The sequence below is a fragment of the Bombyx mandarina genome, chromosome 17, assembly GCF_030267445.1.
Source record: "Bombyx mandarina strain Sakado chromosome 17, ASM3026744v2".
Taxonomy (NCBI): domain Eukaryota; kingdom Metazoa; phylum Arthropoda; class Insecta; order Lepidoptera; family Bombycidae; genus Bombyx; species Bombyx mandarina.
In genome coordinates this window covers 12338202-12364202 of record NC_143223.1, presented here as the reverse complement: position 1 = coordinate 12364202, position 26001 = coordinate 12338202, and the positions used below count along the sequence as shown (strand labels likewise).

Below are 26001 nucleotides of genomic sequence, written 5' to 3'. Positions count from 1 at the left end.
GCTCTCTCAATTACTTCATATCACGATAATTATTGTAAATATTAAAAGCACAGGAGTGTTGGTTATGTTCTGTATGTTCGCCTGATATTACTTTAATTCGACCAACTAAACTAGCTTCACAGTGATAAGTAAAATAACTTTCAAAATAATAGAACTGCTAATTTAACTTTGAAAATAAAATCTGGTTATATTGCAAAAAAAATTGTAACAAAATACATACAGCCCCACCGTCTGTACGTATCTTTCTTTACATTGTTGACCTAAAGCGTAATACATCTTGAACACGTTCATACCGAGGGTTTCAGAATGCGCCAGTGCAAATATCATACTACCAACAGGCACACACACGAGACTCACCTTGTGTACATGGAAGTCATTTACTAAGATGCGTATCATTATTTTTATAACAGGCGAATTGACAACCTATAATGTAAACCCTAAATTTGTACGGAATTCGTTACAATTCAGGACCACGAATTATTGAAGACTTGTTGTATGTTATAATATTTTCTTCGGCATTCGCGATTCGTGTACAGAATCAACTTATTTATTTATTTATTAATTAAGTTACACCAACAAAGTGATCATCAATACAAAACATTGAACAATTGACAAAAGTTCATGGCAGATGTCACCTCAATTATAGGTGCATCGACAGTGCATTAACATCAAAAATAAAAAAATATACAACTAAAATTTGATTACATTTCATTCATTGCTCAAGATTAATTTATATTTAATTGGGAGATGATCCGCGACAGGTTTTTCCTGTAAGTTGTGAGACAATTAGAAAAAACATCTATTTCACTTAAAATTAGTTCAGCGCAATCGGACAACTCCGAAGGAACATTGACGGATAATTTGATATAATAATAATAATAATAATAACAATAACTTATCTAGCACCTAAGATACTATTATCGCGATGAAAACCCAATTCAAACAAACTGCCAACCTCAAAATACTATTAGTTCGTTCTGTGTGAAATGAAACGTAAAAGTACAGAAATACTTTTTTTTATAGAAAATTACGACGGTAGTTAAAAATGTCTGCGAAACGATTAAGGTATTATAGTCGTTCTTGACCACGAAAACCTGTAAAGTATTCGACATGTCGGAAATAATATCGCAACTTTAGAATTGAAGGGACGTAACTAAAATTTTTATGAGTTTTATACTTTAAAAAACTTATAAACATGATGAATACAGTTTTAAAACAGTTTGTAACAGTTCATAAAATTAGACAGGCTAGAAAAGGCCAAAGTACTCTTTCCGTCCCTTTTAAATCAAACGAATATCCTACAGTAGTAAAATCGAAAGAAAAAGAATTACAGTTCTTTTATTACATTTTCGGCGTTTACAAAATACACTTCAATTCTAAAGGTGCAATATAAAGACTATAAAAAAACGCAAGATTCAATCGTAATAATAGTTTCAGGACCTTACAGCACACATGGGTATTATCGGGAGTAGAGAAACCACACACACACCATTGTCTAATTTGAAAAGTGATTTGGAATTCTCGACAGGGAAGCAAACTCTTGTTTAACACGCTGTAATTGGCTTGACCCTCGTCTATCTTTATATCTAACAGAACATTTTAGTGTGAATATTTTTTAAATAACGTCATTCCGTAACATGAAGACCTTCAACATAGTGTTTATCTAAGCGTCCGCGAAAAAAATAGACAAATTACTAAAAATTGTAGAATAAAATTAAAGCCGCAGCCCACCTTGAGACATGAGTTCTAAGGTCTCAGCTTTTACAACAACTGCTCTCTACCGTTAAAACCGAAACGCATTACTGCTTCACGGCAGAAATGGGCAGGGTAGTGGTACCTACCCGTGCGGACTCAAAGGACGTATCTTCTTATGCTATAATATAATAAACTATTTCAGTACAACCCTAGTTTCAGACGGGGTCAATGCCCTTGCAAGTGTCGGGTTGATACTTCAGACCTGAAACTTTTGGGACGAAACGGGTTACGAAAATCAGAACTCTGCAATACTAAAATAGATTAAAACTTCTTAGAGAGACATTGTTTTGTTTTTTCTACCTATTTACTTTTAGCCTAAGAGGCTATTCCAGCGAAGAACGGATGGGTAGGTGAGCTCACGGGCTCAACCTGAGAGAATTAGTTAACAAGAGACATTGACGTAACACATCTAGGCAGCAATGTTTTCAGATTATGCATGTTAAATACATTTCATTGAGATGTAAAGTGCCTACTGTCCTCTACCTTTAGAATCAGTAGCTTCGTCGTCAATTCAGTCAATACCCGTAAGTGGGTTAACGGAGACCACTAACGTCACCCATTGTTGTCAACTTGTCACTAGTTTATGACATGAACAACCCAGCAATATAGGACGTTGAGTATAGAGAGAACGGAAAATGATGTGGTACAATGTCAAAACATAATTATCTATAATATATTAATACGTGAAGCAAAAACTTTGTATCCCTTTTTACGAAAATTGCGCGGACGGAAGAGTATAAAATTTTCCACGCTTATAGAGAATATAGAGAGGAAGTGCACAATGCTAATATTTTTTAAAAATTATGCATTAATAATACATTAAATCATCAAGGAAAACATTACACACACACTACCCTGTATTTGACGCACACACGCATTCATACTATTTCTTTAATGTCAAACTTTTGTTCTTGACGTCTGTTGTCAAATTGAGAATAGATTAAATATTGTTTGTCTTTATTAATATTTATCTATAGTGTAGTCTTGCCGAAATTTGTGATTATAGAAGTATAATAGTCTTTGAAAATAGAATCTTAATAGTGTACAAACTTATGATTTCAAAGAATTATAATCGAATTTCGACTACCGGGCGACCAGTAGTACTTTTAGTAGTTTCTTCGGTTTTTGCGAGTAATAGACATATTGAAGTTATCTTACACCTGTCATCATTTTATCATGAAGACGAAAAGTCGAGTGAAATAAACGGCGAAACCTCAAGATCATATCAGTTCGATCTGTGAGAAACGTAAAATTTAAGAAATATTTTCTTTACAAGTCTTCTGTGAACACGAAAGCTATAAAGTATTCGCTGCTTTTAAATAACATAATGACAATAAAAACGCGTGATGTATCCGTTGTAGTTTGAATTAAGGATTTTTTTACATATTTTCCATTGACTTGTCTGTTAAGGGAATATTTAAGCGGTAACCGTACTCGTCGAACTCGGCAAAGAGTTCGACGTGCAACCTAACCTAAACATCAGCCCGCTAAGTTTCTCGCCGGATCTCCTCAGCGATTTGCGATTTCAATCCGGTAGTAGATTCATTCGCGAAGCAGCTGCTCTTGAGTTTTTAGGTCTCCTTCGGAGGCGCTCGGGCAGCTGTTAGCAAATCCGACCCTGAGCCTTTGCTCGTCCACCTGTCCTGGTGAAATTGGCAAGGCCTCCGGGCCACCAGTAATACTTCAGTCATACAAAAAAAGGAATATCTAAGTTCACTTTAACCCACCTACCTATAACTATTGTGTCAGTCACAGTGTATGCTTTTAATGAAAATACAATAGTTGATAGCATTCAGCTAGCGGTCGCCATAATAGTTTAAGCAAAATTGGTATATACATTTTGAATACAAAAGCATCAACCTCTCTGCATGGAGAATGGCTAGCAATGTTCTCTCTGAGCATCACACTAGCATACCGCAATAGCCAACATCCGTTCAGAAGGGTGGAATAATTAATTAAACAAGTTGGCGACATTATCGTTGTCATCCCTATGAGCTTCTGTCTTCTCACATATATGTAAAGATAACGATACTGGTAGTAGGACGTCTTGTGAGTCCGCGCAGGTAAGTACCACCGCCCTGCCTATTTCTACCGTGAAGCAATAATGCGTTTCAGTTTGAAGGGTAGGGTAACCGTTGTATTAGAACTTATACCTCAAGGTGGGTGGGGCATTTACGTAGTAGGTTTCTATGGGCTCCAGTAACCACTTAACACCAGGTGGGCTGTGAGCTCGTCCACATAATAAGCAATAAAAAAATTTAGATTACGGGCGAGAGGTGCATTATTATAAAACTGTATAAAATAACCTAGCTTCGGATTAACTAAATCAGTTATGTTTTCTTTTTAGGGTAACACGAAAAAATCATCAATCCAATGAAATATAAAAATGATTCAATGAAAGCTTCTAAGTCAATTAAACTTCTTAAATCACAATATAAGAAGCGTCATTAACAATAATAATATCACAAACGACTGACTCACGACACTGACAAACGAAGTGCTCAGTGACTCATGGGGTCAGGGCTCAGTCAATATTGTAGTTTAAATCAAATAAAAACTCTCGATCGACGCCAGCGATATCATCGAGGGATCACGACCAGGGCGACGACGCCGCGACGTCACAATAGTAGAACGTCTTATCTACAACCATAAGTGCCTCTAAAGCGATAGGTTGCAGGCTGGCACAATTCATTATTTCCTTCCTAACTAATACAAGACGGTGTTTACACGATTGATTTTTCTTTTATTAAGCAAACGGATCATCTAGCTCACAGCCCACATGGCGTTATTTTGTTTTCGGAACCCATAGACCGCCACCAACTTTGAGATCTCTTTAAGTACCCAATTTCTATTTTCTACAAATTCAATTAGAATTAAACGATTTTGTTCCTCTTTTTTTATTGCTTCGATGGGTAGACGACTTCATGGCCCACCTGGTGTTAAGTGGTTACCGGAGCCCGTAGACATCTACAACGTAAATGTCGCCACCCACCTGAGAAATGAGTTCTAAGGTCTCAGTTTTTACAGTACAACGCCTGCCTCGGCCTTCAAACCAAAACGCATTACTGCTTCACGGCAGAAATAGGCAGGGCTGTGATACCTACCCGTGCGGACTCACAAGACGTCCTACCACCAGTAATTACGCAAATTATAATTTTGCGGGTTTGATTTTTACTACACGGGGTTATTCCTTCATCGTGGATTCGTGAGAATGTACTACTTAAGTTAACATGCGACGCCTAATCACTACATAGTATAAAACAAAGTCGCTTTATCTGTCCCTATATCCCTATGTATGCTTAAATCTTTAAAACTACGCAACGGATTTTGATGCGGTTTTTTTTAATAGATAGAGTGATCGAAGAGGAAGGTTTATATGTATAATAACATCCATTAAATAGTGGAGAAATCAATAATAAATTACAGTTTCCGAAGCGAAACGAGGGCGGCTCGTTAGACGTTTAATGTATACTTAGTCTGGCCATAAATACTGTTACAATTAAAAATAAACAAAATATTACATTTGAATTTGGAATCTGACATTTTTATATGATTGCTCATTGAGTTTTCTCATTTTGGCGCCAATACATTGTACAATAATTTGCGATATTAAAATGGAGTGGGACGATAAAGAGAACCAAATCGCTGTGATTGCATTACACAAAGTAGGCAAAATTGCAAATGCAATTTTTAAAACTCTCCATACGCTTGGTATTAGTAAAATGTTTGTGTACCGGGCTATTAATAGGTGCAATGAGACCTCCTCTATTTGTGACAGAAAAATATCTGGCCGTCCACGTAGTGTTCGCACGAAAAAGGTGGTCAAAGCAGTAAGGGGAACAAGATCGAGGGACTGCTAGTTAATAAGCCATTCGTGAGTATGTACTATTTAAGTTAGCATTCGACGCTCAATGTATAATGAAATATTCGGAATATGCATTCGCTTCCGCACACGTGCTCACGAAACGGTCGGACTCATTTATGCTCGGGTGTTCTTCTAGAGAGATTCGTGAAAGTAGGTAGTGGCATGTTCATGATGTTGGTTTTATGTTAGACTTAATTATTATCAACGAGATGGTTTTTTTTTTGTAACGCCATCTTGTTGTGTCTTTAAAGTAGTTAGTTGCTCTCAATTAAGAAAAATAGTATTATTATTCGCCAATAGATGTCAGGAAGAGTCATAAAGTTGATTATTGAAAACACGAATAAAACAACATTTTCTGGTAATAAATCGTAGCTAGATCGATTTATCGCCCCCGAAATCCCCTGTATACTAAATGTTATGAAAATCGTTGGAGCAGTTTCCGAGATTCAGATTATATATATATATACAAGAATTGCTCCTTTAAAGGTACAAGATGATCTTTTCTGTATTTGAACACATACACGTGTAAACGTTAGACGACACATGCATGGGCTTTACATTTGGTCGTCGCTTGGCCAACATATTCTTTGAATTCGATGTGTCAGTCAACTTGACAGAGCTGCATTACACAGATATTTAGATTAATTTAGATAAGTAATCAAGCTTATGGTTTTTCGTATGTTAAGCTGTTAGCGGTATTACGTGATGTGACGTCAAAATGTCAACTGAACAGCTATCATCGCGATAAAGACAGACTACAGCTTACTGTGGTACGTCTACGCTTACAACTAAAACTAAGGGGAGAAATAAGTAGGAATACATACATGTTTTATTTATTTATTGCTTAGATGGGTGGACGAGCTCACAGCCCACCTGGTGTTAACTGGTTACCGGAGCCCATAGACATCTACAACGTAAATGCGCCACCCACCTTGAGATATAAGTTCTAAAGTCTCAGTATAGTTACAAAGGCTGCTCCGCCCTTTAAGCCGAAACGCATTACTGCTTCACGGCAGAAATAAGGGGTGGTACCTACCCGTGCGGGCTCACAAAAGGTCCTTACCAACAGTAATTACGCAAATTATAACTTTGCGGGTTTGATTTTTATTACACGATGTTATTCCTTCACCGTGGAAGTCAATCGTGAACATTTGTCAAGTACGTATTTCATTAGAAAAATTGGTACCCGCATGCGGGATCCGAACGCCGATATATCGCTAGACACGAATGCACCGGACGGACGTCTTATCCTTTAGGCCACGACGACTTAATTAAGATTATACGTAAGATTATATGTGTACTACAAAGTTTTACGAGATCTTCAAGCCTAATTAGCTTTATGAATACGACCAGATAATATTATAAGGAATAAAATAACTTGCGCTAGTGTAAAGAAACGTTACGATTTGCGTTACTAAAATAGTTTGTTGTCTCTTTAGGCCGTTTTGATTATAACCCGATAGATTAGTTGATTGTTACTATTGTTATGTGATTGCGCGAATAGTCGAGAAACATCTGAAGAGTTCTCGAACACGATAATCATTCGAGTTATTTGTATGAGACCTTGAATTATTCCAGTTTACGTTCAGAACAAGGGACGCATTATGTAACAACATTCCATAGCATTCTTAGATATGTATCTGTCGACGACGCGGTCTTTGTGACTACATTTTTGTTCCTTTTTTGGTATATTTTTTCTTTGCTTTTTTTCACAGGTTACATATTAAATCTCTTTCAATCCACATGAAAACTAAGATTGTACATTCAATATTACGGAGTGAATTATGTACTTACCCCAAATAAAATATTTTCAAATTTAATATACTTTTAATATACTTTCTATTTGTATGTGTAAAATAAATCATATAGTTATTATACATTAAACAAAGTTTGGATATTTAAAAAAACGTCATTCCGTCGCAAAAACACAGCTTTGCGGGAGACATTCTTAGAAGACGTAAATACATTTTTACAGCCCTGACATAAACAAACACACTAATAATAATCTTGTGTTTGATTCGTAAGCTAATGTGAGTTTAATATATGTATGTTCTACTGAAAATATATTTTCGCAGGAAACATATAAACATAACATATCGACGCTTGAAAGGCAAACGTGACTAAGCGATAATGCGTGAAATTTACAGTAAACTAATTTAAAGTTGAAATACCTGAAAACAAAATTATATTTTAACGAATCTAGCTGTAGGATTGAAATGATTTTAATAAACCTAGAAATATATATTTTTTGCGCATCGAATATGGTTATTGCCTATCATTTATGTACAAAGCAGTTATTGTCGCTTAGTCACGTTTGCCTTTCAAGCGTCGATATGTATTTTTTTAACGATTATAACATGGGTAGCTTCACAGATTAACGTTAAACGAGAGATATGATTCTCAAATATGAATATCACCGTCCATGTGATATGCACAAAAGATTAGCCAGACTATCATTATGCAAGAATGAAACAACAACTCTACTCAACTAATCACAGTAGTAAATAAACACTGATCCAAAATATTTGTGGTAACAATAAATTTTACACATCTTTGGCAGCAAGTCATACGTACGTTTCTTCTAATCAAACATATGATATTAATGACTTCCTCATAACAGATTCGAAAAAAAAAAAAAAGAAAAACGTTTAAATGAAGCGATGACGCATATTTCGAGATTGAGCGGCTGACTCGAACGAACTCAAGTACTTACGCTCTTTTTATCTTTTTAAGTTCGTAAAGCAATTGAAAGAATAAAACGATACTTCGTCGGGAGCTATGGCTGGTACAATTTCATTCTAAAATTTGTTCCTGATCTGTGCAGCTTTAAATCGTGATTTAGAAAATGTATGGGCGCCACGCGTGCATCCAACAAAACAATCAGACAAAATAAGATAAACAAACGCCCTGAATCGAAAACCTTCCCTCCATTTTTTGAGTACTAAACTTTGCCGCCAAATAAAATAAATAAATACAGAATTCGATTTTTGAGCGTGTTCTTAATTTAAATAGTTCGCTTGATCACTTAGTGCATCCTACTCCTGCACGCACGCTTGTTACCCGGTGCATTACTTAATACTTTTGTTTTGTAAGAATGCCACGGTCGTTGCCCTTTGCACTGTCGGTTGGATACGCTTTATCACGCAACTGTTTTCATGTGTACAGATTAAATGACTGGCTACAAATGTTCTTTCTCTGTCTACGATCACATTCGGCCCTTGGACGAAAAAAGAGTAAACTTGCGTTAAAAAAAAAAAAAAAGCGTGTACTTATGTACGCGCGTAAGAAGTTATACTTTATTTGTATTAAATTTATTTCTTTTTTTTTATTTAAATATTAATCAATTTGAAAAAAAATCGATCAAACAACATCCTCAAACACGCATATTGGACATCCCTTTTCTTGACATCGTATAAATTCGGTAATTCTTGGTACGGTTCGGAAAGTTCACCTGCGGCTATATTCAGACTCGCCAAGTTACGTCGGTCGTATTGTAATGAGCGATTTAGTGGGCAACTTCATTCTGTTAATTTCGTGTCACTGTGCGCGCGCATCGTAAAATTTCACTCTCATAAATTTTTCATAACGCGCCTAAAGAAGTATAACTTCAAAAAAATAACCTAGACATTATAATTCGATACATAAAAAAGAAAAAAAAAAAAAAACAATGGACTATAAAATAGCTGGAAACAGAAATACCGATAATCGCACACGAGCTACGACTGCATTGCGTTGCATAACAATATAACATATCATCGCACGGATTTCCTTTGTAATACAACTATTAGTATTACGATTCCATTCAAGAAATAATAATAGTGCTGTCGAGACTACTATTTCGTGCGTCATCTGTTTCTCACGAAGCCGCCGGCCAGAGCCTCGAGTGAGGCTAACGAAATTATACAAACCGAACTACGCTTAGGTACCTTAGTTATGAGTCAATTTCCTGTAAAATTAATGAGTGCGCGTGCACTAATATAATCGGACTTTAATACGAATCGTAATGTTTTGTTTACTTGATTCATATTTGACAGACAGCTGTCAGAGTACACCAAGTTAATCTGTAGTAGGAGTTTTACTACAGATTAGGAGGGGACTTTTTGGCGGGAACGCGAGGAGTGAAGTTGTGCGATTTGTTTGATTTTGTCTATTTAGTGTTTCTTCAGGTATAAATGTGTAATAACGGTGGTTTATTAACTGTTTAATATATGTGAAAGTGCACAAATGTGGGAAAACGAAACTGAAAAATCTCAGTAAATGACCACCATTTTACTGAGATTATATTTCATCCCATATCATCTCATCTCATTTCATTTAATTTCATCCCAGTTGATTAATTAATGTCTCAAATTAATCATCTTCATTTCATTTCATTTCAGTCCATATTCTCATTTTCAAATAAGACATGACTTAAAGGTCTTAGTTACCAGGTCATAAAATCCCTTTAAAAAAAACAGATTTTAAGTTTAAAAAAAAATTCTTAGAATGTATTATATTACGTCACGATGATGAGTAAAATGTACTTATACTTCGAAACGCAATGTTCGAATTAAAATCAAATCGAACAGAGAAACCTTCGAAGCAACAATTTCTGTATTTATAAAATTATTGGCTACCGACTAACTTGGAGGCGCAGTTGTTAGCACCTCTGGCTGTTGCGCTGAGGGTCGTGAGTTCGATTCCCACGTCGGGCAAACATGAGCAGGCTTGTTTGCTCTTTGTCTAGGTGTTTATTATTAGTATGTAATACTTAAACATATATAAGTGTGTTTGTCAGTCTCTGGCAACCATAACACAAGGAACCTTAAATTGGGCCCAGATGACCATGCGTGATTAGTTCTCAGTTATATTTATTTAATTTTATCTAATCTATATTTTCTTTCTTGAATCTATAATTTTATCTATCTAATCTATTCTAATTCTGATAATATAATAATAATATAATATATAATATATAATCTAAATTTCTAATATTTATTATTACATTATAAATTATCGTTCAATATCAATATCACATTATTACAAATTTTCTATATTACGGTTTCGTGGTAGCGTCGCCCGTCCCCTCGACAGCGAGCTGACCGAACTATGCTAATTCCATTAGGCGTCCACTTATGTCGCCTGCATCCAAGATAACCAAATGGATCGGGGCGTATTATATCAATTGATTCGGCGTTACTGGAATGACTTAATTTAATTTTTTAGGGGGGGGTTAGTGATTATTTACGACTTTCTGATTGTGTATTTTTGTTTTTTTTTAAAACTCTAAATAAAGAAATGTTTTAAGCATTTTTAAACAACGCGCACCGTAATGAGATAGCTCTGTGCAAGTTTTTATTTAAGTTTAATAACGGACAGGCGAATTTGAGATCCGAATCAAGTTTTTTTCCTACCTTTGCTGATAGCCTTGAGAGGATATATCAGCGTTACCCTAGCGTGTAAGTGAGCTCTCGCGACTCAAACCGGAGGTGTTGCTAACACTGACCCTACGGACAGGCGAGTTCGAGATCCGAATGAACTTTTTTTTCCCTACCTATACTGATAGCCTTGAGAGGCTATATCAGCGTTAGCCTAACGTGTAGGTGTGCTCTCGGGACTCAAACCGGAGGTGTTGCTAACACTGGCCCTAGCAAGAGCAATGCTTCGCAGAATTTACCACCGGATCAGAAACGCGACCCACTGAGAAGATCCGGCGAGAAACTCAGTGGGTTGTGTCTGTGGGTTAATTTATGATAACTACGACCGGTGCTTGGGGTACCTAAAAGCACCGTTAATGTATCGGGAGGATCCGTAATGACGTGTTTAGTTAGGGCGACGTCGACAGTTTACCATTCGGTCCACAGGATCGGGTACGGCCGAATCAACAAAATCTTCTGTAACACCTCAATATTTCCTTTTATTCGATTACGAGTCGAACAAAAAAATCATAGACAAGCCGCGCGTGTTGTGTTATAAACAATATCTTATCGGAAAAGTAAAAAACGACAGCGATAAGATAACATTGATAAATTTCGTTTAACTACAAATATAGTTTCATGAACTGAGTTCTCCGTGATAGACATGAGTATGCAACTGACATTACCATGATCATCCATGAGCCACGATGAGCTCTCAAGCTAAGACCGAATATATCGCCCGCCTTAGAAGATAAAAGACGCGCAAACCACATTCTTATTCTAAAAAGAAAAAAATTAACCCTTTGCGATCTTAGAACTAATGTAAGACTTAAACTATAATGATAGATATTATCCAATACGTGGGGAGTCTGAATCTCAAAAGGTAACTTTTATTTATTTATTGCTTAGATGGCTGGACGGGTTCACAGCCCACCTGGTGTTAAGTGATTACTAGAGCCCATAGACATCTTCAACGTAAATGCGCCACCCACCTTGAGATATAAGTTCTAAGGTCTCAAGTATAGTTCCAACGACTGCGGCACCCTTCAAACCGAAACGCATTACTGCTTCACGGCAGAAATAGGCAGGGCGGTGGTACCTACCCGCGCGGACTCATAAGAGGTCCTACCACCAGTAATCATTTTACTTTCATATTAATTTAAGAAAGATATTACCAGTAGCGTCATTTACGTACTAAAGTTAAGCCTTACATCTTTTTCCACTGTAGTTTTCTGGAACATACCTCTTTCAATAATAAAAGACGATTGGCTTACTCATATTCATTTTTCGTTTAAGTTTTTACGACCTGGAGTTTAACATTGGAGTTTCGAACGCTGTAATTTCCAATCCAATCGTGAAAAGTCGGGGATTAACGGTCGCAGTTTTTATTATCCTATTGCTTAGATTTTACCGGTCTTTACCATCGGTTCCCGGAGTCCATAGACATCAACAACATAAATGCCGCCACCCACCTTGCGATACGACTTCTAAGTATCAGTCTATATTTTGAGATCAGTAAATTTGTCCGTATTACTTACAGTTTACTGCGGTAATGGTTCATTGTGGTTTTACATACTAAACGGCTTATACGCAAGATTTTCAATCTTCAATCGGTTTGTTTCAATCTTCCATGTCCACGATAGTGTTCGAAATATGCAATTACAAAACGGTGGTAGAATCTTTAAAGGAAACGATATAAAAAAAAACCTTTATTGATTTTTAATTATTATTTGTTTAGGCTTTATATCTCCGACTCCCGTAGTCTCAGCGAAGTCATAACTATAATCCTAGTTTTTCAAAAGTTTGACAAAAAATCGACGCAGCGCGGCAGTGGCTTTATTACGACTCCCGAATGAACCAATTTATTAACCTAAAACGATTTACGAAGAAAATATAAGTGTTTGAATGTGGTAGACCGCAAGACATCCACCGCTGACAGCAAACCTCAACGGATTTCCAGTATGATATAATCCCTTGACAAATTACCGGAGTAACGATAATGTTGCTATGGCAAAAAACCCACAAAGTTTCTCGCCGGATCTTCTTAGTGGGTCGCGACTCTGATCCGGTAGTAGATAAAGCGAAGCACTGCTCTTACTAGGGCCAGTATTAGAAGTTCTCTTAGGTTGAGCCCGTGAGCTTACCTACTGATCCGCGCGAAGTTGCGATACCCCTTTAAGCTATTAACGATTAGGTAGGGGGGAAAATACAAGGCAGAAAACTTCCCCGAAGCAGCGCTAATAATAATAGAGTACTTTTTTGCCACGACCAAGGTAATTTGCACTCTTGGCAGAGTGGTCGTGGTCATCAGTTCGGGTGGTGATGCACATCACAACACGCCGGCATTCCTCGCGCACCGCGGCCTTTCTTGTGCACTCGCTGACAGGACCTTTTAGGGTTGCCTTTACTTGTTCGGTCCATTGTAACGATAATCTGCCACGCGGTCTTGTACCCTCAATCGTGCTAAATCTATACTTATTAATATTATAAAGCTGAAGAGTTTGTTTGTTTGATCGCGCTAATCTCAGGAACCACTGGTCCGATTTCAAAAATGCTTTCAGTGTTAGATAGCCCATTTATTGAGGCTATATAACATCACGGTAAGACCAATACAAGTGGAGCATCAATAAATAATGTTTCAAATTAGGGCTTTAAATAGCTCCTTAGCATTCTAAAATTCAAAAATATTTTCACTTTCTACGTAAATGAAGTGGGGAGGTAAAATTTAGCGTTATGCCAAAGTAACCATTCCACGCGGACGGAGTCGCGGGCAAAAGCTAGTCAATCAATATAAAGCACCAGTGAACGCATAAAACAACAAACAAATCCGCAAACATTAAATTTTTCATTATTAGATTATATTTATTACTTTCACGATCACGTGCCGCGTTCCGTTATCGTTTTATACGACGCCATTACGCGGGTACCCGTCGTTTTTGCAAATGGCGTCCCGAATGTTTTAAAGTCGACAGGAACCAGCGCAGGCACGTACTAAATGTACAATCGTCGTATAAATTGCATTGCTATACACGTTTCCATAATAATAATGGGTTGTTGTTCCTTTTATTATATGCCATGGTTTGATTTTTGTTCGAAATGAGCAAATCCTGAATTTCTTATCGATTCATCTTCGTAGCAGAACCGTATTCTGACAGAATAGGAATCGGTAATATTAAATACGGAAAATTGCCTATTTCAATCAGTATTAGTTGCGTGTTATGTTATTTTTAGGTACATAGAATACTTGACAATTTTGCCATTATAATCAAAATTTTTAATTTGCCTTAACCTAGCGTGAGTCAAGCAGCAAACTAAAGCAGTCGGTTTACGTATTTTTATGTTATGAATAAACTTGTTTGAATATACATACAATCAATAATTGATACACAAACGGATATGTTTCAAAATTTCAAACCGCTAAACTGTCTACGAAATTATCCCATAAATTCATTTAATTTTGATAAAAGAAATCTCCTTGGCAATTTTAAACGCAATAAACCAGGCGAGTAATGAAGATTGCTAGGGATATCATTAAAATTCACCGCAGACCGTCTGAACCGATGACATTTTGAAATTACTTTAGACTCTAACTGACAGATAGATGAGTCTGTCAGTTTTTAATCCGGCTTGCAGTAATTGTTTAACTTGAAATTATGATAATTTTCTCTTAATGATGATTAGTATTCGCCCGATGGTCGATTTTCATTGAACTATAATAATTCAACATTTAGATTAATTTTATGTACTAAAATTTCGGTCTGTTGTATGGTTGATTTTTCCTTGAAAATTTTGAAGAAAAAAACCCAACTAATTCCCATTGTTTTATCCAATATTTTAATAGCTACCTATAAGAAAAATGCAAATCGGTTGAGAAATAGAAGAAAAACGTAAATCAACTATTTTGTCTTTGCCTGAATATTTTGCCTTTTTTGAGACAATAACAGACCAGCATAGCTGATCCCATGGCGGACTATGGTCACCATCGTTCATTTACTTTGAGAATGTCAGAGATGTCCGTGCCTCGGTATATTGCGAAATAATTAGAGACATGTTATATCACACAGCAAAGAGCTCAAGAACCACCTCATTGCGGTTACCAGAATCTGTAGATAGCATCCACCGCTCATCTAGAGATAAGTGCTACCTCCCTGTGCCTTATTACCAGCTAATGAGAAATCACAAACATTTATCCTCTGAACTTAACGCGTGTTAAAGCATAAAACACAGAAATCACAATGACATCATTAGTTCGATATAATTTTTAAGAGCTTTAACATTTTTATGTTTAACACCGGTGTTAGGATTCGCGGCTGAACTAGCCGGAAGGTTACACCAATGCGAGCAGGTTCAATTATGTAAAGAGGGGTCCTCTTTCAGTAATTCCGGTAATTAATTAATTACTTAATGTGGATTGTCAGTTTTATGTAATAATTGTCCTCGTAGATATTTTCGAAGCGAATACACCGGGCGTTTTATCCATTAGACCGAGGAACCCTAATAACGTTCCTATATAGTGGATTATAACACTTGTCGTCTTTTTGTCTAAAAGTCTCTTAAAACCAATTATAAAATATGAGAGAAAAACGTTTATTTTCAGTGAACTCAAACATAATTAGTTCAAGGCAGCCTTGTGCCGAAAATACAAGTTCTCATAAATAAGCGTACGAATCTTTGAAAATTTCATCGAATCGACTGATATACCGTTTTGTTGAAAGAAGGAAAATTGAAAATATGATGAGGAAAATTTTCCATTTTATCTTCGATAAATTAATCTGAAAACGTATTTGGTTAGCTGGTAACTCGTACTAAGCTGAATTTCGATGTTGAATCTAGATTTCCGCGAAGCGTTCGGCGTTTAATATGCTTTCACGTTAAAATAACAATGTCCAGTATAATAAATACGGTAATAATACGATAAAAATTTACCAATTTCTGCGGATGGCGCAATATCGCGAAATCGGGTCGACACAACCGACTTGCCCATTTTTGAGGTACGATATCGGTTATTCCAATGTAATAATCAACCGGATACTAAAACAAACCGGAAATTCATATGTATCTTAATAAAAATGAATGACTTTTTTTTTATTTTTTTTATTGCCGTATAGGCAGACGAGCATACGGTCCACCTGATGGTGAGTGGTTACTGTCGCTCATGGACATCAGCAATGCCAGCAGCAGAGCCGAGCCGCTGCCTACCGTTTAATACTTTCCATAAGCCTCGTTTGAAGAAGGACATGTCATAGCGCTTGGGAAACACCTGTCTTGATAGCACAAAACCGTCAGCACAAAAGTGGCCTATCCTACATTTTTTCATATTCGTCGTTCTACTATATTGCAATCTATTTAAAACATAATAAACTTTGATGCAAAACCGGCATATCCCTAGTTTCGCCAATAGATAACAGGTGGCTTTGTCAACATTATTTTTGCGCGTTTTGTTTTTGCCTATGAGTCAGTGTAAATCATTGTCTCCATACTTACTATACTACTCGTAAGCTCAGGTAAGCTTAGGCCACTTTTGCGCTGACGGTTTCATATATAGTGAACTAGTACCTTGCAGCTCGCATCTTCGCCTGCGTTGACTTTACGTTTTGTCGAATCGGCGAAGACCCGTGCTCAGGAGTGAAAAGAAAGGGTAGCATGTTTAATTTGTAGGGTTCCATATTATTGCCCTACAGAGTTACTTCAAGATTAATTCAGTCAGTCAGTTCAGTCAGTTCTGTAGTCATCGTGGCCTAAAGGATAAGACGTCCGGTGCATTCGTATCGAGCGATGCACCGGTGTTCGAATCCCGCTGGCGGGTACCAATTTTTCTAATGAAATACGTACTCAGCAAATGTTCACGATTGACTTCCACGGTGAAGGAATAACATCGTGCAATAAAAATCAAACCCGCAAAATTATAATTTGCGTAATTACTGGTGGTAGGACCTCTTGTGAGTCCGCACGGGTAGGTACCACCGCCCCGCCTATTTCTGCCGTGAAGCAGTAATGCGTTTCGGTTTGAAGGGTGGGGCAGCCGTTGTGACTATACTGAGACCTTAGAACTATATCTCAAGGTGTGTGGCGCATTTACGTTGTAGATGTCTATGGGCTCCAGTAACCACTTAACACCAGGTGGGCTGTAAGTTCGTCCACACATTTAAGCAATAAAAAAAATGTAGCTTCTAACATAGAAGAGTATAAATCTTTTTTTAATGACATCCTTTCCTGTGTAAGCTATATATATGACAGTTTGTTCGATTTTTCAGGCCTGATGTCTGAATCTCGCTTACAACATTTTCAAGATAAGCTTGCATTTATACAAATTCCGAACAACATTCGGAGACCGAATCGTAAACAGTCGACGTCGCCCTAAGCACGTTATTACGGATCCTCCCGAGACATTAACGGTCCTTTTAGGTACCTCAAGCACCGGTCACCGTCATCGTCGAACCTAACGCTTGCGACGAAGGGCTTGACGAGGAAATTAACCCATAGACAGACCCCACTGAGTTTCTCGTCGGATCCTTTCAGTGGGTCGCGTTTCCGATCCGGTGGTAGATTCTGCGGTTAGGCAGGCTCTTGCTAGGCAGTGTTAGCGACACTTCCGATTTGAGCCCCGTGAGCTCACTTACACGTTAGGGTGAAGCTGAAATAGCTTCTGAAGGCTAACAGCACACAGCTACGAAAAAAAAACATTCAGACCGTCGGTCTACCGAGCAATATCACCGGTCGGTGAAAGATTTTCCCTCCGTTGTTAAAACCTTCCACGGGTACACCGATTTCTAGTATTTCTAAGCTAAAATGTGTGAAGTTTAAGACTTATCGCGTCAAGCTGAACGCATGACGTCACATATGGCTAATCGTTGTATATGATCTATCTAGGTTAGCTGATGTTTGTTTATATACATATATTGCTTAGTTTACTCCTAATTATAATTAACATGAAAAACGGCTTATCCTTTGTAATGCATAATCGATGGTAACATGGGTGGGTCGAACAACCGCCTGACCTCTTTTTAACTGCAAAAACAAAAATACAAAACGCGTGCAAACATATAATATTTCCTTTGAAATGAATACTTTTTAAATTCTTCACTCTGGATATTAGATTATGCCCGTGCGAACACCAAACAATGTGGAGCACGCTTTGGGTCCGGCAAATAAGGAGAAAGATACGCACGTAGATAATTTTGTGTACATACATTATTTCACAGCCTAGCCGTCAACAAACATTATGCGTGACATTAATAGACGGTTTAAACTTTAAAGTAATATTTATATATCGTACAAAAATTAAAATTCATTATTGTTAAGAAAACTTTGACGCACTTTATGAATAGTGGTACTCATTAGTAATGAGCCCAAAATCGAATGTGTTTAGTGCGAGTTTTTTAACGTTCTCGATAGCGTAAAAGTTAACTCCCAATGTGTATGCAGTTGCAACAGCCGAGCGTCCCTAGCGGCAAACGTAGGCAAACTTTCCAATTCCATACAAATTTGAGTGTTTCTTTGACTTTCTAGATTGTATCCATATGTATTGGACATGTAGTCCTACATAACATTTTTTTTTTTTTTTTGTTAAAGCTAATAGATACTTTTATTAAATTTCGACGCTATTGACTACTTCGAAATTTAACAAGATGCATAGGTATTTAAATATTAGAATATAATTATTATGAGAGGTAAAATAATTTAAGGGGGGTTTTGAGTAGACAGTATATAAATATAATATATAACTTTATACGTAAATGAACGAAACTAAGATGTCATGTAAATTTGTAAGTGGTTAATATAATGTTTTGTAAAAGTGTAAATAGAAATGTAAAACACAGTGCATTAAATTATATTTAAGTGTTATTAAATTTTTTGAGGCTATAAATAATTTCATTTAAATGTATCATAAATTTATTCAATGTTTCCTCTTTTTTTGTAATTTCATTGCAATCTTTAAAGTCTATGTTATTTATTCGACATATAGTCTCAAATTCATACCTTGTATTAAAATATTTTGGACAATGATATAATAAATGTTCCATCGTTTGTATGGTGTTTGAATCGCAGGGACAAAATGGGTCTTGTGTCCTACATAACATTAGTCTTAGGACCGCAAAGGGTTAAAATACACAAATCATTTATATATTTTTTTTTATTTACACTTTTTCATAAGAACGTGTTTTATATGACGACTATATAAGGATACATTTAATGGATGCGGTTATCGCAAAAGCTGTAATTGCTATGTCTTAAAATGATATAATTATATTTTGTGTTCGGGGAAGTCAAACGGAAAATCATTTGCGATTGAGGCATGAATTAAGATAATGGCGCCCTTTCATCTTGACGCTATGGCACCATTACAGACTCTGCAATTAGATGGATGATTTAAGGATACATATACTCATGTTTCATAAGTACAACGATAGATAGAAACGTAAATGTTTCATAGATTTGTCAAGGTAATTTTGCTTCAAATAATAACAAAAAAAAAAATTTTTGGACATTTAAAAGAAAAAAAAAGCGGTTAAAGTTGCAAAACCTTTGCCTTTCATCCACAAATACGTACCACTAAGAAGTACAGTATACCGCTTAAATGATTATTACACTTATTATTATTATTAAGTTTTATTATTATTATTAAGTTATTATTATTATACATACACACGCATAAGTTATACTATTTGTGGTGGGGTGCTTTGTGCGATTTATTTATTTATTAATAAGGCACAAAATACACATTACAAGCTAAAAAAATATACGCAAGTAAAAGATCTGGCTTGTAATATAAGCCATGTGCGCGTGACTAATGCTTCTAGCAACTACGAGTAGGTATAGGATAAAATTATATGACAACAAAAAATAACCTAACTTATAATTCTATGAAAGTAATTCTATTATTTACAATAATTCATTATTACATCTACCAGGTACCATATATATGCCACCACTTATGCGACCCTCCGACCGCTGCCTGGTCCCGTCATTGATCTTGGCATATCTATAAACTCTGGTACACACTGAATATTAGGTACAACAAGAAAAAAAAATTTAACGACTTAGAGGGACGAAATTATTTAAATTTCCACGAAACGATTTATTTCAAATTACGAATGAGTAATGAAATTTAAAAAATAAAACCACTTAGTGGTTTACTAACGAGTTCGAATTCTAACAGCGAAGATGAAAATACATGGTACAATGGAAAATACATTACTGGTGGTAGGACCTCTTGTGAGTCCGCGCGGGTAGGTACCACCACCCTGCCACCCTATTTCTGCCGTGAAGCAGTAATGCGTTTCGGTTTGAAGGGTAGGGCAGCCGTTGTAACTATGCTTGAGACCTTAGAACTTATATCTCAAGGTGGGTGGCGCGTTTACGTTGTAGACGTCTATGGGCTGCAGTAACCACTTAACACCAGGTGGGCTGTGAGCTCGTCCACCCAGCTAAGCAATAGAAAAAAATAAAAATAAAAATTTAACGACTTGAGAAACTAAATTATATAAATTTTCCACGAAATGATTTATTTCAAATTACGAATGAGTAATGAAATTTAAAAAAAAAACACTTGAGTCGTCTATTATCAAAGGCGGCAATCTGTACATTTGGACAAAAAAATTTTATTGATATGTCAATACAGATTTATTTGAATATAATCGTCTCCTTCAAAGAATACGGTTCAAAACCTGCATTAAATAAAGGTTAATAGTTAACCTGTTATTTATCTAAGATGTCGTTCCGAAGAGTTTTGTGACTGCCAAAGGAATACAAAGTCAATAATTCGTTTTTCTGATTTACCAATCATTGTCCAAAAGTCAGATTGCCGCCTTTGATAATAGTCGACTCACTTAGCGGTTTACTAACGAGTTCGACTTCTAACAGCGAAGATGAAAATACATAGTTGAAACACGATCGCGGCGCTATTCCTTGCTACCTTCACAGCGCAAAACCTTTCGACTTTCGATATTCCCAAGAAGGCAATGCTGTGAAATCAATCGCCCAGAATTTTTATCACTAATGGCGCTTCAACTCCTGTACCTACTTTAGCTTGAACCGCTTTTTAATGTTAGCCCAAATGTAGAACGCTTTTGAACGCTACTAATAATTCTTTATTCGCAAAATAATATGTGAAATACGAAAAGAACTATAAATACCTAGTCAGGTCGTAAGTATTGTCACACAGTAAAAACTTTTCTTTTAGAATGCTGGCCACAAAAAAGTTTATTGAATTTGAATTTCGAATTGTTCATGAAAATAAAAATGTATACTTTTAGAATTTTACTCATTTTTAATTATGGAGTGGGCTCTTAAAGAAGACCGTGTTGCAGTTATTGCGTTGCATCGTTGCGGTTACGCGCCAATTCAAATTTTTAACATACTGAAAAATTTGAATATAACCAAAAGATTCGTTTATCGTACCATCAAATGGTCAACGGTCGAATCCTCGAATACAATTTAGTTTAATGCTGTTTACTGATGGTGGGACGTCTTGTGAGTCCGCACGGGTAGGTATCACCATCCTGCCTATTTCTGCCGTGAAGCAGTAATGCTTTTCGGTTGAAAGGCGGGACAGCCGTTGTACTGTAAAAACTGAGAACTTAGAACTCGTATCTCGAGGCGGATGGCAGCATTTTATACAGATGTCTATGGGCTTCAGTAACCCCTTAACATAAGTTGAGCCGTGAGCTCGGCCACCGATATAAAAAAATAATACGTACACTTAACCAAACGTAACAGTACTTTGAAAAGTTATGACTAATGTACTTTAAAATAGATATCCATACCTGTGTACAGTATTATATGCAAATTTACAAGGAGCGAAATGTTTTGGAAGGCCCCATTAATTTGGTTAGCCGATTCGCAGTTCGATGAACAATGAACCCATTATTTACCTGTTACCGTCCTATCGATGAGCAAGCGTGGCTGTTTGAACTTTAATATGGCGGCAGTACGTTAACCCTATTCTTGTTTATTGTATCAATGTATAAGAGAGCATAGAAATCACGACGTAAATACCCACATGGCGAAATTAAGCTGAACTTTTTTTATTGCCATTTTAGGCAGACAAACATACGGTCCACTTAAGTGATTATCATTGCGGACGTTAGCTTGGCTATGCCACCTTTCAAGCCAAAACGCAAGGCAACCGTTACTGGATGATATCATGGTTCTAGTTTCGATAAAATTTCAAATCATTTATTTATTTGGGAAAGTAATAACATCCTAAATCCACACAGTATATTAAACATAGAACAAAAACCCAACAAGTTTCCACCAATAACTCAACAGACGACTAAGTAGTGAACAAAAGTAATTGAAATTGTCGACTTAAAAATTACAAAAAGATAATAAAAGTAAAAACAATGAAAACAAACTACCACCATTATATAGTGCAAGTGATAAATAAAGAATATCAATATTAAAGAAGTTCGTATCGTGTACCCATCCTGTACGATACCAATCCAATTGAACCTTCGTCTTCATATCTGGGTGACGATATTAATATTTATAATGTCTACTCTCTCCAGAAATAGAATGAAATAATGTGTTCAAAAGTACTCACATAGTCCGTCTTAGACATATTTAGATTGTTAATGACGAGATCAACTTGAACATCGTTACGCCAAAATATTTTTTTTTTAATTAATTCAACTTCGATTTTTAATGATATCCGAGAATTTTATATTTTTTTTCTTTCACCCAATAACGAACTGCGTTCCGAACTCTTAGTAATATAATAAATCGCTGAAGCTTTGAGAGTCTTTCAAGAGGCTAATTGAGTAATTCCGGAACAAACTCAATTTCCCTTTGTGAAGATTTTTAGATCCAACTTTTTTTTAACAAATTCGTATATATCGTAATTTTTAACAATTTACGTTTGACTAAAAAAAAAAATACTGGCCCATAGTAATTGTACCAACCATGATATAAAAGGTCGTAAATAACGTCAGCGTTATTATCCAAACTAATTATTTATTTCATAGAAGATCTTGCTAAACCAGCTTGTAGTGTAATTACAATGACCTCGATGCAGAGAAGCTGAAACAAGGTCGAATATCGCGCTAATCATAGTTGTTATTCAATTCCGATTATTCTACTCTATTGTTCGTTGAGAGAATCATCGCTGAAAACTTTTTGGAGCTCTCGAGGTTTTTTAGCCGTCGCTATCTTCGAACGAAAGAAGAAGAGCAACACTCATACATTTTCATACCAAAAGTATATCATGCAACAATATAATAATTAATGTGTCAAATCGGTTCATTTACCACTTATCTAATAAGCTTGGTTTACAATTGTTTGATTGTTGTATTGATACCTTAAATTGACAAACAGCAAGGAACGTAGTTGCAGACCTTATTGTACAAATACACGAGTAAGACGCTGGGCGTACAACTTATAGTGATGTGTGTGTTCGTATTGTAAGGGTTTTTTCACCTAACGATGCCCATGGGCTCCCGGAGTCTTTTAACACAAGGTGGTCCTTTTGACCGCTCACTAACTTATGTAAAAAAAATCAATGAAGGAACAAAATCAAATTGGCCTATGTAATGTTGTTAGGACCTAATGCGAGCAAAAAACGGATGAAGTAAAATAAACACTAAAAGAAGAAACAGAAAAGTCACTCCCTATGGCATCTTACAATGGATATAACCCAAGGAGGGTTGACGTCAGGCAGGCGGACAGTCGTAAAACTTCTGCCAAATCCCTGTGCAGCATAAGAGAAGACATGCGTCGACCCCACGTAATGTGGGATAAGGACAACAAAAAGAAAAAAAGCAAATATTGCAAACCTTCATCAGTACAATTGAGGTCGTCAGCGCAAAAGTTGCCTAAGCTTACCTGAGCTTACTATAGTAATGGAGACAATGAGGTCTGAATTTACTTTTACACTGTCTCATAGGCGAAAACAAAACGCGCAAAAATAATGTTGACAAAACCATCTGTTATATATAGGCGAAACTAGGGATAGACCGGTTTTGCATCAAAATTTATTATGTTTTAAATAAATTGCAATATAGTAGAACCACGAATATGAAAAAATGTAGGATAGGCCACTTCCATGCTGACGGCCTCAATTATCCTGTCTACATTTGATTGGGACATCGATATAATAGTGGTCACATAATAACCTAATAGTACGACATCTATGGATTTCGATAACCACCAGCGGTAACACTCAAGCTCGATTGTCTACGGGACAGGTTTTGACCGTTTCGGTTGACCATCGCATTAAACTTTCCGAAATAAACAGGTCAAACTAGTCTGGTATGTGAGCGAGGAACCAAAAATTAGGCCACAACAGTAATTACTTATACGCTCAAACAAACAGCCTGAGGGTGAACCCAGTAACACTAAAAGAGCTTTGTGCGGAAACGATGTCCTGTTGCGGTTCGTTGAACAAATCGAGGCTCGGCAATGTACACGGAAACTATTTAACGGAATTATAGGTTAGCTAGTATTACATTGTACAATGACCCACAAAATCGACAAAATAAAATAAATTCGATGAATGATTCTACAATTATTGTGGATTTATTAATAGACTTGTAGGCATGCTTTACAGATTATCACGTAAAAACCCGTGAACCGTTTGTATTTTGATTTGTGTTCGTGAAGTTTCAAGGTACGTACGATCTAAATTTACAAAAATGATTTCTGAGAAAGTTGATCTGCATTCGATCAACATCACCTCGTTCTAATAACGCCTGTGTGACGCGCCAGAAATCTGTACGCGGTCTTCGGGATGTTGTAACTCAGCATACATATTGCACTTCGTCGAATCGATAAGTCTAGCCTTGGCGAGGCCCACGTTTCGTTAAAAGAAAACACAGACTGCATTCCGTTTATTCGATTGTCGCATTGTAATTTCGCTGGCATCTTTATTCGTTTTTTTAACTTTGTATTCGTAAAACTGAATCACGTTTACGAGAACCAGAGGTCCCGCAGTAGTCGAAATTCGACTATAATTAATTGGAATTGTAAGTTTGTACACTATTATGATTTTATTTTATACTTCTATAATCATAAACTTCGCCAAGGCTACACTATAAAAAAATATTAATAAAGACAAACAATATTTAATCTATTCTCAATTTGATCACAGACGTCAAGAACAAAAGTTTGACAATAAATAGTATGCATGCATGTGTGCGTCAAATACATGGTATGCAATGTGTGTATGTTTTCTTTATTGAGTTAATGTATCTTTTATGCATTATTTTACAAAAATATTAGCATTGTGCACTTCTTCTCTATATTTTCTATAAGTGTGGAAAATCTCATACTCCTCCGTCCGCGCAATTTTCGTAAAAACGGATACAAAGTTTTTACTTCACGTATTAATATATAGATAATTTTCATGGAGAATCTCGGAAAGCGGTCAAATGTGACCTCTTTCTCCGGTTTAGTCGTGTACGTGAAATGTGTCCCCGGGGTACAAAGGGAGGGCAATTCGCTGGAGTCGCTATTGTCTTCGAGTGGATTCCGTTGTTCGGTAGATCGACCGGTTCCCGTAGGACGAGGGGAGAGCAAGGCTACGGATTATTTAGCACGCACATCCTCCGACAAAACCCAAAACTTCTATCGTTATTTAAGAATAAACCGTGCTACCCTAATTTTCAATTGCTAAAAGAACCCTACGATCTCTGAAGTGTCAAACTTTGAATATTTTCGAGACACGTGGCTGGTAAAGCAATTGCTGATTGGATAATTTGCTACACCACGAGAAAACCATAATTGTGTTGTTTGTAAAACAAATAGTAATTACCATCAATATTGCTAATTTGTGCAGTTTTTTTAATGGCATTAAAGTTAATTTCAATCTAAGAAACCTATGTTTATTAAAGATATGTTTTTATTTATAGTTAACACGCAATAAGGTAAATCATAGATGAAACAAAAACACAGTTCTATTTTGGATTACGATTATGTAATTAAAACATTACCGTGCAAAGCTAATTGGTTTTAAGACTGCGATGTAGCGAAGAGATAAGCCTAATGTAA

At 36.4% G+C, this 26001-nt stretch overlaps 1 protein-coding gene across 1 annotated transcript in view; it reads right to left on the bottom strand.

The window, feature by feature from the left end:
* Window positions 1-26001, bottom strand: part of LOC114240716 (ras-related protein Rac1) — a 50302-nt gene that overhangs the window by 14487 nt on the left and 9814 nt on the right. The gene's annotated exons all lie outside the window — the stretch shown is intronic.